Here is a 17,269-nt window from a genome sequence, read left to right as displayed (position 1 = left end):
ATTTGGAATTTATAGATAATCTTACCACAAAGAGCTTGGGGAAAGCAGTAGAAGAAGAAAAAGCAGTATTAGCAGAGGGCTGAGAAATGTGTGAGAGATGAGGAAACCCCGATGAGAGGCATGTAGACCAGCAGGCCTCAAGTCTCTTGGCCCTGAGAACTCTTTATGCCCTAAAAATTATGGAGAAACCCAAATTCTTTTGTTTATGTGGGTCATATCTATCGATAGTAAGCATATTCGAAATTAAAACTGAGCACTTTTAAGCACCGTTATTTATCCATTTAAAATAACACATCTTCTATAGCCAACACAAGTAACATGCATTGATGAAAAATAACTATTTTCTAAAACAAAATTCGTATGTGAGATCCTCCATACAGAAATCATAAAGCATATTGCTAACCTATAGGTAATTGTGGAGCAACCTTTCTCCTGGTACAAAATTTAAACAGCCCACTTCGGTATCTTTTTTTTTTTTTTGAGACAGAGTCTCACTCTGTCACCCAAGCTGGAGTGCAGTGGTGTGATCTCGGCTCACAGCATCCTCCACCTTTCATGTTCAAGCAATTCTTCTGCTTCAGCCTCCCTAGTTGCTGGGATTACAGGCGTCCACCACCACACTTGGCTAATTTTTCTAGTTTTAGTAGAGACAAGTTTTCACCATGTTGGCCAGACTGGTCTCGAACTCCTGACCTCAGGTGATCTGCATACCTCGGCCTCCCAAAGTGCTAGGATTACAGGTGTGAGTCACTGGGCCTGGCCCACTTATCTCAATCCATCTTTCATCTAACAGATAAGAAAATGTTTGAAATAAGCATTTTTATTCCTTTCATAATATAATGTCACAGGTTATACTGCTCTGGATGATAGCATATGCCACGTGGATGAATAAAGACAACTAACAAATGTGTTACCAAGTGATAGACTTTAGGAAACTCATGTGAATGCTTCTTTTCTAATCTTATCAATATGATATCAGCTTGCATCTTCTGACTACAATATTAATAGTAAGACAAAAATAAAATATGTTCATTTTCAAACGTCTAATACCACTGTATGTGCTGCATCTTATCTTAGAAACGTCAGCCACATTCTTGAACTTTCTAGGTAGAATTAGAAGGATGCTTAAGTGTGGTATTTGAAATTCTGTCTTTGTACATGAGATACCTGAGGCCCAAGAGTGATAAAAATGTTTATTGGGCTGTTGAGGGGTTTAGCTGCAACTAGAATTTAAGGCTACAAACTATTTCCAGTGCTTTTTAATGAAAAAATATTACAGTGCTTCTCCTTGAATTCATCTTACTACTTTTCTTCTCAAGGTTTCTTTTCTTTTTTTTTTTTTTTTTCCCCCTGAAAATAGGAGAAGAGAGATCAGAGAGTCCTTGGCTCTCCCTCTCCTCCTCCACCCAGAGCACACTCAGCACAAGGTACTCCTGGAATGTTGCAACACCCAGCACATCCTGTGGCCCTCTCTGAGATTCGGCATTTCCCATTCAACAATAAAATCCATAAGTAATTTATATTGGGGTTTAAAAGAATGGATCAGGCAGTGGCTCATGCTTGTAATCCCAGCACTTTGGAAAGTCGAGATGGTCAGATCACTTGAGCCTAGAAGTTCCAGGTCAGCCTGTGCAATATAAGAAGACCCTGTGTCTACAAAAATACCAAAAAAAAAAAAAAAAAAAAAAGGCTGTGTGCGGTGGTGCACGCCTGTGGTCCCAGCTTCTCAGGAGGCTGAGGTGGGAGGATCACTTGAACCTGGTAGTTCAAGGCTGCACTGATGATGACTGCACCACTGCACTCCAGCCCGGAGAACATATGAGGTTCTGTCTGAAAGAAAGGAAGAAAGAAAGAAAGAAAAGAAAGAAAGAAAGGAAGGAAGGAAGGAAGGAAAAAAGAAGAAAGAAAGGGAAAAGAAAAAGGAACAGATCAGCATCCACCTACTAGAATGGCTGAAAGTAAACAGACTGACAGTGCCAAGTGTTGGCAAGGATGTGGAGAAACTGCAATCCTCATACACCCCTGGTGAAAATGCAAAACGGTCCAGCCACTTTGGGAAACAGATGACAGTTTCTTTGAAAGTCAAACTCACACATACCTGTACAATGCAGAAATTCAACCCAGAAGAAAAGAAATTACATCCACCTAGACTTGTACACAAGTGTTCATCGCAGCTTCAGTCATAATAGCCCAAAACACACCAAATGACAATCTACTAGAATCAGTAAATGAAATGTGCATATCCATTCCATGAAATATTACTCAGCAGTGGCTGGGTGCGGTGGCTCTTATCTGCAATCCCAGCACTTTGGGAGGCCGAGGCGGGCTGATCACCTGAGGAAAGGAGTTAGCGACCGGCTTCCTAGGGAGACCCCAGCTCTACTAAAAATACAAAAATTAGGCTGGGCACGATGGCTTATGCCTGTAATCCCAGAACTTTGGGAGGCTGAGGCGGGTGGATCATTTGAGGTCAGGAGTTCAAGACCAGGCTAGCCAACGTGGTGAAACCCTGTCTCTACTAAAACTACAAAAATTAGCCGGGCATGGTGGAAGGCACCTGTAAGCCCAGCTAGTAGGGAGGCTTAGGCAAAAGAATTGTTTGAACCTGGGAGGTAGAGGTTGCAGTGAGCCAAGATCGTACCACTATACTCCAACCCAGGTGACAAGAGCGAAACTGTCTCAAAAAAAAAAACAAAAAAAACACACACACACACACAAAAACCCCAAAAACCAAAACCAAATATTCCTCAGCAATAAATGAAAGAACTATTAATACATGCAATAGCATGGATGCATCTCACAAACATTAAGCAAAATGAAAGAAACCAGACATAAAATACTGCCTATTGTACGATAACATTTGTATGAACTAAACAAAAGGAATAGAGAAAGTATAGAGAAAGAAAGCAGTTAAACTGGTATGGAGGAGGAGCAAAAATTGACTGCAAGTGGGCACCAGGGGACATTTCGGGGTGATGAAATGTTCTAGGACTGAATTGTAGTGATATTTGGGCAATTGTATACATTTGCAAAAAATCATTGAATTGTATACTTAAAATGGATGGATTGTATGATGTGTAAATCATACCTCGATGAATCTGTTTTTTAAAAAAGAGAAGGAAAAGAATAATGAAATCCTATGTCATCACTTTTTGTCACTGAGAAAGGTAGCTGATTTCTCTTCTCCCAACTTAACCTCAAGGAGAATAGCCCCAACTTCGTGTTTATATTCACATGTATGAGAGGGGAATGAGCGTCAATAATGAATTTTTCTGAAATTTTCTATAAATATTTATAACTTTGTACTTTAGTCACCACCAAGATAAATACTAAACATTTGTGCTTACTTTCTTCTAAAACTATCTTATAATCCACACACCACACAATTCACCCATTTAGAGCGTACAGTTCTGTGGTCTCTAGTCTATTCACAGAGTTGCATACACATTACTATAATCTGTTAAAGAATATTTTTATTAACCCCCAAAGAAACCCTGATGTCATACCAGTTCCCCCAACCCTCCCAGCTTTAGGCAACCACTAACCTGCTTCCTGTCTCTATAGATTTGCTTATTCTAGACATTGCATATAAATATACAATACGTGCTGATTTCTGATTGGTTTCTTTCCCTTACCGTAATGCTCTCAAAGTTTCCTCCGTGTTTCAGTGTATATCAGTATTTTATTTCTCTTTATTGCAGATATTCCACTCTATGCCACTTTTTAAAATTTATTCATCAGTTGGTGACCATTTGGGTTGTTTCCATTTTGTCTATTATAGTGCTGCTATGAGTACTTAGGTACCAATTTGTGTGGATATGTGTTTTATCATTCTTGAGAATATGCCTAGGAGTGGAATTATTGAATCTTTTTTTTTTTTTTTTTAAGATGGGGTTTCACCATATTGGTCAGGCTGGTCTTGAACTCCCGACCTCAGGTGATCCATCCGCCTTGGCCTCCAAAGTGCTTGGATTACAGGCGTGAGCCACCGCGCCTGGCCTACTATTGGATCTTGTGGTGACTCTATGTTGAACTATTTGAGAAACCTCCACTTCTTCTAAGTGCTTTAAAATTTTAGCCCGTACCTTTAAATCCTATCTATTTAAAATTTTTTTATATGGCATGAGGTAAGGACCCAACCTCATTCCTTGGCATGTGAATATCCAGTTTCCCCAACACCATTATTGAAAATGCTGTTCTTTTGCCATTGAATTATCCTGGTACACTTGTCAAAAATCAACTGACTATAAATGTTAGAGTATTTCAGAACTCTCAATTCTGTTTGTTGATCTATATATCTATCTATCCTTATGCCACCACCATACTGTCTTGACTACTGTTGCTTTATATTACGTTTGGAAATTAGAAGTATGAGTCCTCTAACTTTGTTCTTCTTTCCAGGGAACAGTTTTGACTGTTCCCTGTTCTTTGAATTTCCACATTAATTTTAGGATCAGTTTGAATTTCTGGAAATAAGCCAGCTGGGATTTTGATAGGAATTGAGTTAAACGTGTAGATCAATTTGAAGAGTATTCTCATCTTTTTTTTTTTTTTTTTTTTTTTTTGAGACGGAGTTTCGCTCTTGTTACCCAGGCTGCAGTGCAATGGCGCGATCTCGGCTCACCGCAACCTCCGCCTCCTGGCTTCAAGCAATTCTCCTGCCTCAGCCTCCTGAGTAGCTGGGATTACAGGCATGTGCCACCATGCCCAGCTAATTTTTTGTATCTTTAGTAGAGACGGGGTTTCACCATGTTGACCAGGATGGTCTCGATCTCCTGACCTCGCGATCCACCCGCCTCGGCCTCCCAAAGTGCTGGGATTACAGGCTTGAGCCACCGCGCCCGGCCGAGTATTCCCATCTTAACACTATTAAGTCTTCTGATCCATGAATATGGGAGGACTTTTCATTTATTTAGAACTTTTAAAATCTCCTTCAGGCTGGGCATGGTGGCTCATGCCTGTAATTCTAGCACTTTGGGAGGCTGAGGCAGGCAGATTACTCGAGTCAGGAGTTTGAGACCAGCCTAGCCAACATGGTGAAATCCCATCTCTACCAAAAATATGAAAATTAGCTGGGTGTGGTGGTGCATGTCTGCAATCCCAGCTACAGGGGAGGCTGAGGAAGGAGAATTGCTTGAACCCAGGAGGCAGAGGTTGCAGTGATCTGAGATTGCGCCACTGCACTCCAGCCTTGGCGACAGAGCAAGACTCCATCTCCAAAAAAAAGGAAAACATTCTTTCAACAGTGTTTTGTGGTTGAGTACATGTTTTGCGCCACTTTTGTTATTCCTAAATATTTTATTTTTCTTTTGATGCTATTCTAAATGGGACCATTTTCTTAATTTTATCTGTGTTTCCAAGCTTACTCTTACCCACCACAAAACTGATATTTAGACTTCATGTCTAGATTAAGAAAGAAGCTTCAGATGAGGAAATCTCATTCTGAGATTCTTATGTCTGATCAGAAAATAAAGCTATAAATTTGACTCAAACTGTTTTAAGGATCTCAGATGATAAGTCTGGCACAAATCTGAACACACTGTTTAAATACATGCATCTAATACTTAGATTAAGAAGAAGCAGAAATAGGAATACGCTAATATGATGGTGTGGCTTCCTAGAACTGCTGATGGAAAAGCTACAGAAGTAGTAAGATTCCAAAGTAGACACACAAAGGTAACTCACTGGCCTTGGGCAAGGAATTAATAACAGTTTGTACAGTATTTGCAGAGTGGTTTTCAAACTGGGGTGCCCAGATTCTAGTGGTACACAGTCTGCTACTACTCAAGAAGAAAATATAAAAACTGATATTTATGTTTATTTATGTCACTCCTTTAGTTTTTTTTTTTTAATTGCATTTTAGGTTTTGGGGTACATGTGAAGAACATGCAAGATTGTTGCATAGGTACACACATGGCAGTGTGAACTCCTTTAGTTTTAATTTTTTTCAGGCTTTGTAAGTGTATATAATAGCATGGTGGTACGTTTACATACTTTGTATTAAATTAACAATTTGTCAGTTCATGCTCAATTTTTTCCTAATGGAGACTATTGACTTAACTCACTGCTCAGCACATAATGAGTGTTCAGTAAATGTTAATGATCATCAAAATAATATTTATAATTGTCCTAATATCATAATGAATAAGTCTGAAAGTATTAATTGTGCTTTTCTGGTTTGTTTCCTTGTCACCACTGATGAGCTTACATAGCCCACAAAAGTCAAAGATCAAAACAATCAGAGTGAATGGCCCATCAACTCAACCACACACACACAAAAATGATTTTATTACTATCATTTTAAAATACAGGAAGATAATAAAGTCCAAGAGAGAAGAATAGATATTAATTTTCATGTCCTCAGTGAGTAAACACTGACCACCCTGAAAAATATTTGCTGTTGGACCAAAGTTAACATCTACTCAGTTTTCTTCTGTTTGTTGAAACCTCGCTCATCTGAAGCACAGGATCCCTGGATTGTGGGAAATACAGACATCTCTGGGTTCCTCAAAGTGGCCAGGTCAGAGATTTAGGCATCTAATCTGGGAATGGCTCTCTCCAGCCCGGCCAGCTTCCCTGCCATTCTTTGCAAGGACTGTGTGTATGGCACTGGACTTATTTTCCCAGAAGTGCTTCTGGGACTGAAGTCTGCACAAAGGGGCTGTTAAATGTGTTTCCCTCCCTCCTGGCTCAGCTGGCTCCTAAGCCTCAGGGCACATAAGCTCATAGTTCCTATCAACTTTTCCCAAAGGACCCCTGGGCTCCTGCAGGAGCCAGTACTTCCCTGGAACAGGAAGCTCTATTTACACTGTCTTGGAGCCTGGTGCTCATCCATAAAAGGGAAAAGAGTCCTTTAGGAAAAGGGCAGGGTGCTTGGAAACTCTTTAAAAGTGAAAGCTTTGCAACCGGTTTCTGTTGTTTTACACTGTTGGTTAATACAATTTTTCAGAACATAAAAACACATGCCCTTTGGCTGAACAGTGCCTCTGAAAAACTGATGTGCCAGTAAACAAAAAAGCTGACGTGCCAATAAACAAAAAATATGGAGAGATTTTCATGGGAATCTTCCAGAGTGCACACCTAGGTCAGATCATTGTTTCTTTAGCCCTAAAGAAAGTAATTCCAGACAGACATACTGGTTTACATGTCAATAATCAAATGGTGCTTTAAATGAGGAAGAAGGGCTATCTAGGCTTTGGAATAGCATCATGTTTAGGTCAATGAATGATTTTTCCAATTCTCCATGCACGTGCCTATCACGTAACTTACGTTCTACCAGCTAACAGATACACTTGGTGAGTGATATGAATCTCAAATGAGCAAAAGATACACCAGGAAAAGACTGCAGTTGGTGTGGGAGAGAGGGCTTTAGGAATCGGAGCTCTGTGGGGGATTCAATCATAATGGTCAATAAATAATCATAATTTAAATTTTGGCAATAAATGTTTGTGGCTTATATATTATTTATTTATTTATTTAGAGACAGGGTTTCACTCTGTCACCCAGACTGGAGTACAGTGGCACAATCACAGCTCACTGCAGCCTTGAAGTCCTGGGCTCAAGCAATCCTCCACCTCAGCCTCCCAAGTAGCTGAGACTACAGGTGTGCACCACTATGCCTCGCTAATTTTTAAATTGTTGATAGCGACAAGGTCTCGCAATGTTACTCAGGCTGGTCTCAAACTCCTAGGCTGAAGCAGTTCTCCCACCTCAGCCTCCCAAATTGCTGGGTTTATAGGCATGAGCCACCATGCCCAGCCTGTTCCTGGCTTATCATCAATGGTAATTGCAAACAATTATTGTGAATTGTTACAAGGCATTGGGTTAAGGGCTTTATACCTGTAAACTCTTTTAACCTTCATAACCTTGTGAGTCAGGCACTGTCAGAATTCCCAGTGTACAGATGGCCCAAAGAGATTAAGTAACTTATCCAAAATCACAGTAAGTGGTGAAGCCAGGGTATAAACCCTGGGTATCTAGTCACATGGAAGATGCCCTAACCATTATGTTTCACTGCCTCTTGCGCTCTGTGCCTGACTCTGTTCCTAGCATTTTAACTTAAATAACACAAATAATGTTGTAGAATTTCATGAACTAAAATAGTAATTCAACCATTTTTTCATTTATTCTGTACCTGCTAACACCTAGGACCATACCTAGGCTAAATATAGTGATTCTGACATGATTGGGATTGCAGCGATAGGCTAGAGGCCAGGATTTGAGCACCCAGCCATTCCGGATCAGATCTCACATTGATCTAGCTCCATATGCCATTCCCACACCGTACCCCACGCCCCACAGGCACCTCACTTCCACCGTGGGCTTTCACAGTCCCACGTGACAGTTTCCCTGCCTGTCGCACCTGTTGATTTCAACTGCCTGGAGCGCGCTTCCCCAGAGTGTGCCGTCCGCGCATGCGCCGTTGATTTGTTGACCTGATGATGTAACCTTGGGAAAGTCACTTCCCCAAACCTGCAAGACTCTTCCATCAAGGACCACCTGTGAAAAACACTTCAGGAGGCTGAAAAGTGTTGGATTTTTTTTTTTTTTTTTTTTTTTTTTTTTTTTTTTTGCCGCGCGGGGTGCAGTTCTGGTCATCTCAAAGTCATTGGTGACCTTAAGAAAATAATATTGAGGTGAAATGTGAAAGGATTAGAAGATGAAAAAAATGACAAGACAACTCCACTGAGAAATCTGACTATGAAGGGCAGCAATGAAGAGGGCAACAGGTGAGGGGCGTAAGGCTGAAGGAGGTTTTTGTTTATTGTTTCTGCAGTTTCTGCTACTGTGGTTAAGAGGATCCAGACCTTTGTCTACTTAAGGGCTGAAGGCAACGGGTAGAGAGGAAGAAAAGGCGAAAGGAATAACTGACAGCTTAAGGTTTTGGAGATAGTAGCAATGGCCTCCCTTCATAGTGAAATTGCTTAAATGAGTTGTCTGTGACTATCTTGCTTCTCTCTTCACCTTCTAATTCCTTCTCACCTCACTTCAATATGGCTTTTATTAAGGTCACCCATGACTCCCATCTTGCTGGGAACACACAATCACCTCTCAGTACTTTAATGTCCAGAGCAGGATGGGAGATCAGTGTTTTTTTAAGAAGAGGAATGGCCACTCCACTGTAATGAGAAGAGAGAAGAGGAAAACCAGGACACATGCACCGTGTGTTCCAGATTTCCTGACCAGAAGTTGAGGGTGGTCTTTGCTGGTATTAACATTTCTTTGTACGACATATGAAGCAAAGTCATTGAGCAGGAGGTGAGATGTTTGAGGCAGAAGGAGATAGCGTCTGAAAAGCTTTTTCGGAGGGCAGGGCAGTGAGCAAGTCAGAGATGTGTAATGAGATGGCCAGCCGAACAGAGCCCCACGTGTGGTTGGTGACTGTGAGTTTAGAATGACCCCAACCTGCCTGGCTGGGGCTGCTCCTCAGTCCTCAGCTGTCTGAGAGCAAACAGACAGTGAGTGTAGGTGGGTTTGTCAGATTTCAAGTTTGCCAGCACGTGCAACAGAAAGAGGGCGCGGTTGACGTGATGGAATAGAATCCAGTGTGGATGTCAGGCAAGTTAACAGTGGGGAGCCACGAATAAGGAAAAAGTAGGGGTCAGGGAAAGTCACCCAGAAGTAGAGGAGGCTGTGCAGGGAAAGCTGGAGCAGGAAGCTGCAGGGCAGGATTTGCGGGCAGCGAGGAGGATGTTTGAATCTCTGATGCTGGAGGTGGGGCAGTTGCAAGAGATAACGTGGTTCAGACTCACATTCTGCACCGTGAGAAAGGGAAGCCGCGGCCCACTGGAAAGCAAGTTCACTGGGTTAAGGAGCTAAGAGGTCACAGAGTCGGATGTGTCCAGAATGAAAGCAAATGTGAGGATGAAGAGGAAGAATGTGGTTCCAAAGTCTCAAAAAGAATGATGAGTGTCCAGGTGAGGCCCTCAGCCATTCCAGCACTGGGCGCTTGATTGTTTGGTGAGTGATGGGAGATGGAGCGGGCTGGCTCTGAAATGCCCTGGTTGTCAGGCAAGGCGAGGTACCCTACACTCCCAATAGGTTGCATAGCCTTTAAAAATCATCAACTAAAACTGTGTTATTTGTTGGTGCTATAAAGAGATAGTGAACCCTACTGTACAGTGTGGAGTCTGGGTGGTAACGACGGGTCAGTGTGGCTTCCTCAGCTGCGGCTGACGGACCACCCTGGTGCAAGGTGTTGTTGATGGGGGAGGCTGCACAGGGATGGGGGGCAGGGATCGTGGGAAATCTCTGTGCCTTCTGCTTAATTGTGCTGTGAGCCTAAAACTGCCCTAGAAAAATTAAGTATTTAAAAAGAAGATTTCAGAGGAATGGATCTTTAGAGAAACATCAGAGAAGATGGGAGGCAGTCAGGTCAAAACAGACTACACCCATTTCACGGTCTCCCCGGGAACCAGCCTGGTCTCCAACATTGCAGACTGGATAACCCAAGGGACTCGGCTTAACCCGTTCATTCACATTTTTCTTGCCCAGCCCTGAAATAAACGCAGGGTCCACAGCTCTGCTTGCCTCTGGTTGAGAGGAAATCTCAGAAGAGTTGCTCTGGGTTTCCATAGCCGGAGGCTTCCAGGCTAACACTACACCGCACAGTTCATGTTCTTTTGACAAAGGTGGCCATGATGTCCTCAGAGTCTTGAGGCAGCTTTTTGTCATGTAATCAGAACTGGACCACCCTAAGCCTTCTTTCTCCTTCAAGATTCTCTGTCTCGCCTGGCGCGGTGGCGCGTGCCTGTAGTCCCAGCTACTCGGGACTACATTTTCCCACTGGAAACTGAAGCTCAAAGAGGTTAGTGTGCAAGGTGGTCATAAGACAGTTGGAAAACCAGTAGGGAAACCCTTTCCTTTGAAGCCCATTTTCTTGCTACACTTCTGAGTTGTACCTCTGGACCTTCTTAGCTATGAGAACTGGACACTCACGTCAAAGAGAAGAATAAAACTGTATTTTAAAAAATAATGCACGTGGGGCAGAATTTTTCTGTTTCCTATCTATTTTTCAGGTTTTCTACCTGCCACTTATAAAACTAGATTAGTCAAAGAAACATTGATGGTGGACCTAGCACCTGGAAGAGAGTGAGCTTTGGAAGCTTTGGGAGAGAGAAGGCTGGATGGCCCAAGTGGGTCAGCTCCGTGGGGAAGCACCGTTCAGGCTGGTGGAGAGGGTTTCTCCGGAGTATACCCTGAGGTTGGCAGACAGCCTGTGACCGCGCTGCTCATGGGCGACCGAGCTGTTCTCAGCCAGCACCAAAGAACACCGGAATTCAGCCAGCTTTGTCTCGTACTCTAACAAAAAAGACAAGCCTTCTATTTTCTTTATTGTCACTTTAGGGTCAGAAAACTCCCAAACGGGTTTCCTATATGATGAAACAGGCATTTTTCCCCTCCCCCTTTTGCTTGAAAACGTTGCCATTTCTTAGTAAAGATTACTCAGCTAGTCCTTACCATAACCCATGAAGGCAGTAAGTATCCTTAGTTCCATCTTCAGAGCAAGGAAATACACTCACAGACGGAAAACGATTTCACTAAGGTCATCCAGTGAGTCAGTGACAGGACCCTTGCGGGGGGAATTAGGCACCTGGGTCTCGGATATTAAACTCTGAGGCTCTACTAACAATCCAAGACCCAAAAAAAGCAGTCTTCCCATATCTTGTGAAAATAATTTTAATGCCAAGCTTCGTTGTATATTGATATCTGTTTATTAGCCATTGGACTACAGCGTTCTTTCCAATTGAAAAGCCCCACTGGGCTGGGTGCGGTGGCTCACGCCTGCAATCCCAGCACTTTGGGAGGCCGAGGCGGGTGGATCACGAGGTCAAGAGATCGAGACCATCCTGGTCAACATGGTGAAATCCCGTCTCTACTAAAAATACAAAAAATTAGCTGGGCGTGGTGGCGCGTGCCTGTAATCCCAGCTACTTAGGAGGCTGAGGCAGGAGAATTGCCTGAACCCAGGAGGCGGAGGTTGCGGTGAGCCGAGACCGTGCCATTGTACTCCAGCCTGGGTAACAAGAGTGAAACTCCGTCTCATTTAAAAAAAAAAAAAAAAAAAAAAAATGCCCCACTCAGTCTCATTTAAGGATGGTATAAGGTACAGGTGTAAAGTGCTGAGCATAACACACAGGATATAGTATCTGCTCAATTAAAAAAATGCCCCCTTCGCATGTGTGGGAATTCTGTGTCATTTACCATTTATCTTGTATCTGATAAAATAAGAGCTATGCCTACCAATCCATGATATCAGCAAAGTAAGTGGCAGGTACAAATAAAACCATGCACAGCCAGCTCACTGCAGTGTTTCCACTGGCTGACTTTAGCTTCCTGAACATGAATGAAATGAACTGGGCTCATTCGTTTTAGAGCATATTATCAAATGCTATTGGGTGGTTATAAACATAGCACATACTCAGTATTTTCTAAAATACAACAAATGAATATAAGAAAACAAAAATCACCCATCATTCTAATTAAATTCTAAACGTATTTTGTGATTTCCTAGGCCCCAAATAGATAGCTAATTATTTTACTCAAATTTATATTTCTTCTATTTTTATTGTGGTCATAAGTACAGTTATGAAGAGTCTGTTCAATACCTTTGCTCATTTATCTGCATTTATATGTTTCCTGTCAATTCTCAATCTAAAATTCTAAGAAAGATTGGAAGCTTGGAGTCCTCCCCCTCGCTGGGACATGCTCCTCACATGAGCAGTGGCAGGATGTTCTCTTTATTAGATGTGAGGCCACCATCAGAGAATGGCCGACTGCTAGCCATTTTGGAAGTTAGCACAGAGGAGCTTCTGACTTCACCTACTGTTAGTGTCTGTGTTTCACAGTTTTCTTGAAACCTACACTAAAAGAGTGTGTCCTAGGGCCAGGTGCAGTGGCTCATGCCTGTAATCCCAGCACTTTGGGAAACTGGGGCAGGGAGATCACAAGGTCAGGAGTTGGAGATCACAAGGTCAGGAGTTCGAGATCAGCCTGGAGAACATGGTGAAACCCCATCTCTACTAAAAATACAAAAATTAGCTGGGCATGGTGGCGCACGCCTGTAATCCCAGCTACTCAGGAGGCTGAGGCAGGAGAATCTCTTGAACTTAGGAGGCGGAGGTTGCAGTGAGCTGAGATCAAGCCATTGACTTCCAGCCTGGGTTACAGCCAGACTCCATCTCAAAAAAAAAAAAAAAAAAAAAAGAGGCCGGGCGCGGTGGCTCAAGCCTGTAATCCTAGCACTTTGGGAGGCCGAGGCGGGTGGATCACGAGGTCAAGAGATCGAGACCATCCTGGTCAACATGGTGAAACCCCATCTCTACTAAAAACACAAAAAAGTAGCTGGGCATGGTGGCGCGTGCCTGTAATCCCAGCTAGTCAGGAGGCTGAGGCAGGAGAATTGGCTGAACCCAGGAGGTGGAGGTCGCGGTGAGCCGAGATCGCGCCATTGCACTCCAGCCTGGGTAACAAGAGCGAAACTCCGTCTGAAAAAAAAAAAAAGAAAAGAAAAAAAAAGAAAAAGAAAAGAAAAAAAAAGAGTGTGTCCTAAATCCTCAAAGCTCAGAGCACAGCATCCAAATAAAACATGTATTTAGGAATAAGAAAAATATGCTCGTGTCTATTATTACCCGGTCGTACTTTAAAAAGAAAAAAAAAAAAACATTTGGCTTCTTTGTAAATCTTCATGCAATATGACCTACTTTTTGTCTAATTAAACTCTGAAATCTTTTTATCTAGATCAGGAAATGTGGTTTGATTAACGAGAGATTTTTTAAAATAATCTCTCTTCAGGTAAATAAGAGAAGGGAGCGTGCACACTAAATGACGACGTGGCACTGCTGTTTGACTTAGGGTGACCTAGGCTTTTGTTCATAGAAACCTTTTCCTCATATCGCCAGAGTCCCAGACAGAGAAGCTAAATGATGTCTCCGAGGGCAAACAGCTGCAGAATGAGAGAGCTTGGCTTTGAAGACAGACTTCCATCTATCAGTTCCCTGGGAGCCCTAGGCCAGCTCTGCCCAGTTAAACCTGCATTTGTAGAAACCATTGAGAGTTGGATGCTGTGCTGGGCTTTGAGGTTGCACAGATGCCAAGGAGACTGTCCTCCATCGGGCATTTGTCTGGCGCTAAGTCACCATAGGTCAGCAATGTCTCCAGATTGTAGGATGCACAGGGTTGAAGGCTTCCCCCAGAAGAGGCTGCCTAAACGGAGTCACAAAAATGGGAGTTAGTTGAACAAAGGCAGACTAAATAAAACAAGGCATTTATCTATACAATCTGGGAGTGAAATAAACATTGCCAAAGCCAAAGTTTCCAAATTTGCTTTGGCAGAGAGACTAAAGCCTAGCGTGTGAAACAGATAAAATGTGCAGCTTCCCTGCTGGGGAGGTGAGGGGCAGAAACCTCAGTCTTTCCCCTTCCGCCTCCTTCTCTTCGCTGACAAAGGATAGGTTATCTTCGGGGTCTTGTGAGGGTAGAAGATACTGACCAGAGGTGGGCACAGGGACATCTGTGTGGCTGGCAATGCCGTGTTTCTCCATCAGGACGCTGATTACACGGGTGGGTCCACTGTATAAACTTCACCAAGTTGGACCTTGAGGGCATTACGCTAAGTGAAATAAGTCCATCACAAAAGGACCAAATCTGTGTGATTCTTCTACATGAGGTACCCAGAGTAGTCAAATCCATAGAGACAGAAGGTACAATGGGAGTTGCCAGGGCCTGGGAGTGGGGGATTCATGTTTAATGGAAATGAAGCTTCAGCCTGGGAAGATGAAAACATTCTGAGTTGGTGGTGGTTGCGTAGCATTGTGAATGTACTTAATACCACTGAACTGTGCTCCAGAAAGTGTGCCAATAACAAATTTTGTGTTATGTATAATTTATCACAATGAAAAAAATTTAACCTATGTATTTGTGACTTGTCTGATTTTCTGCATTAAAAGTTAAAAAAAACCTAACCAAATCCTGGTTTTAAACACCACACTCTGGGAACGTTTGGAGCATGGTGTCTCTCCCGTCAAGAACCGGTGGGTCGTTCCTGCTTTTTCATCTTACCTCCAAAGTCAAACACACCAAGGTTTCACAGCTCAGCAACTCTCCCTTCCTATTCTTTCCTGAAATGGTCTGTGGCTATTTGTGAGTCTCTTTTACTTTTCTTGCCTCCCAAATGGGCTGGGTTGACAAGCATTCTCTCTAAGGATGAGACTCAGGTCTCACAGGGCTTCCTCCGCTCTGCTTTTCATGAGAAAACCCTGGGGTTAGACCTGGACGGAGTCTCACCCTTTTGCCCAGGCTAGAGGGCAGTGGTGTGATCTCGCCTCACTGTAACCTACCCTTCCCAATTCAAGGGATCCTCCTGCCTCAGCCTTCTGAGTAGCTGGGATTACAGGCGCACACCACCATACCCAGCTACTGTTTTTGTATTTTTAGTGGAGACGGGGTTTTGCCATGTTGGCCAGGCTGGTCTCAAACTCCAGGACTCAAGTGATCCACCTGCCTTAGCCTCTCAAAGTGCTGGGATTACAGGTGTGAGCCACTGCACCTGGCCCACTCCTGTCTTTTCTTTATCTCTTTCTCTCTCTTTCTTCTTTCTTTCTTTCTTCTTTCTTTTGTTTCTTTTTTTGAAACGGAGTCTTGCTCTGTCACCAGACTGGAGGGCAGTGGCATGATCTTGGCTCACTGCAACCTCCGCCTCCTGGGTTCAAGTGAGTCTCCTGCCTCAGCCTCCTGAGTAACTAGGATTAAAGACATGTGCCACCATGCCCGCCTAATTTTTCTAAGTAGAGAGAGGGTTTCACGATGTTGGCCAGGATGGTCTCAATCTCTTGACCTCGTGATCCGCCTGCCTCGGCCTCCCAAAGTGCAGGTGTGAGCCACCACACCCAGCCCACTTCTCCTTTATTTTTAAGTTCAATTTGACCATGCACTGAGAAGACCTACAATGATTCTGCATCTATTTGAATGCTCATGATTGATCTCTAAAAATGCTGAAGATTTATTCACAACTCTTTGTCTACATTAAGGATTAATTTCTTTTTCCCTGACTTTGTTGGATGCATTACTAATAATTCAGCCATCATCTATCTGACATTTACTGAGCGTCTTCTCTTTTCCAGGCACTATTTCTGCACTTTACATATTTGATCTCATTTAATCCTCCCTGTAGCTCTGCGGGACTGTTCTGTTAGTACCCCCAGTTACAGATGAGGGTACTGACACATAAATGACATGCAACTGATATGTGGCAAAGCTAAACTGCCAAGCAGACCTGACTCAGTTTCCTCCTCAATTTGATAATCGCGTGAGAGGCAGGTGCCACCAGCAGAAGTCAGACCCCTGCAGTGCCTGCGAAGTGGGACATTTTCCTTCTCAGTCAACCCAGATCTGTTCTCATGCACAATGCTGTGTCCACGTCTGGCCAACATCACATCCGCAGTCGTGTTGATACAAAACCTGTGCTACCACTGGATGATCACGGGTTTGGGAACAGGGTTAGAACCTCTCCTCTCCGCCACCGACAGCCCTTCGTTTGAGGCGCTTCCGCAGGCGACGACCCACCAGCCGCGCAGACAGCCCCAAGCTTCTCCCAGAGAGTTGAGAAAGAGTCGGGCCAAGAAAATCTGGTGCAAACTGGAGTCTGCCCAGTTTTCAATAAAAATAACTTTGAGGTTGACCTTTTATCTTTTATCACTTCAGTAAAGTAGGACTTAGAACATCTCAGGATTTCCTGACTTTACCTTTCCCTCTGAAGGAGAATGCTTCATTTGATAACCAACAGGGCCAACTATTTTTAATTAAACTCTTGAACTTTCTTGGCTTTGGAAAACTTACTGGAGGGAAATATCCAAATACTCTCACATTTTGTTTATTTTCAGAGTCCAAATTAATATCACCATCTACATCTGTGGAAGATTCTGGAAAATAGCTAAAGCCAGGATGAGTGAAGTAGTGTCTGGTGACACCCTGGTCAGCAGAAAATGATATAATGAATGTATAATGAGCACAGTGACATACAAACATTCTGCAAGAGAACCAGTTTGTTAAAATGCATGTAGAAAAAGCACAAAGTATACATTAAGGGACACAATATTTATAAAGCTCTTGGCATAGCAAACTCCTCACTTTAGCTGGGCATGGGGGCTCACATCTGTAATCCTAGCACTTTGCGAGGCTGAGGCAGGTAGACCGCTTGAGGTTAAGAGTTTGAGACTAGCCTGGATAACATGGTGAAACTCTGTCTGTGCTAAAAATATAAAAATTAGCC

The 17,269-nt window shown here is 43.1% G+C and overlaps 1 pseudogene; it reads right to left on the bottom strand.

Moving 5' to 3' along the window:
- Window positions 1-14,543, bottom strand: part of LOC101053558 (RNA-splicing ligase RtcB homolog) — a 41,591-nt pseudogene extending 27,048 nt beyond the window's left edge.
- Window positions 14,544-17,269: the final 2,726 nt, after the last annotated feature.

This window comes from Saimiri boliviensis, chromosome 15 (assembly GCF_048565385.1).
Source record: "Saimiri boliviensis isolate mSaiBol1 chromosome 15, mSaiBol1.pri, whole genome shotgun sequence".
Taxonomy (NCBI): Eukaryota; Metazoa; Chordata; class Mammalia; order Primates; family Cebidae; genus Saimiri; species Saimiri boliviensis.
Note: the sequence above shows the minus strand (reverse complement) of the source record. Positions and strands in the feature narration are given on the sequence as shown.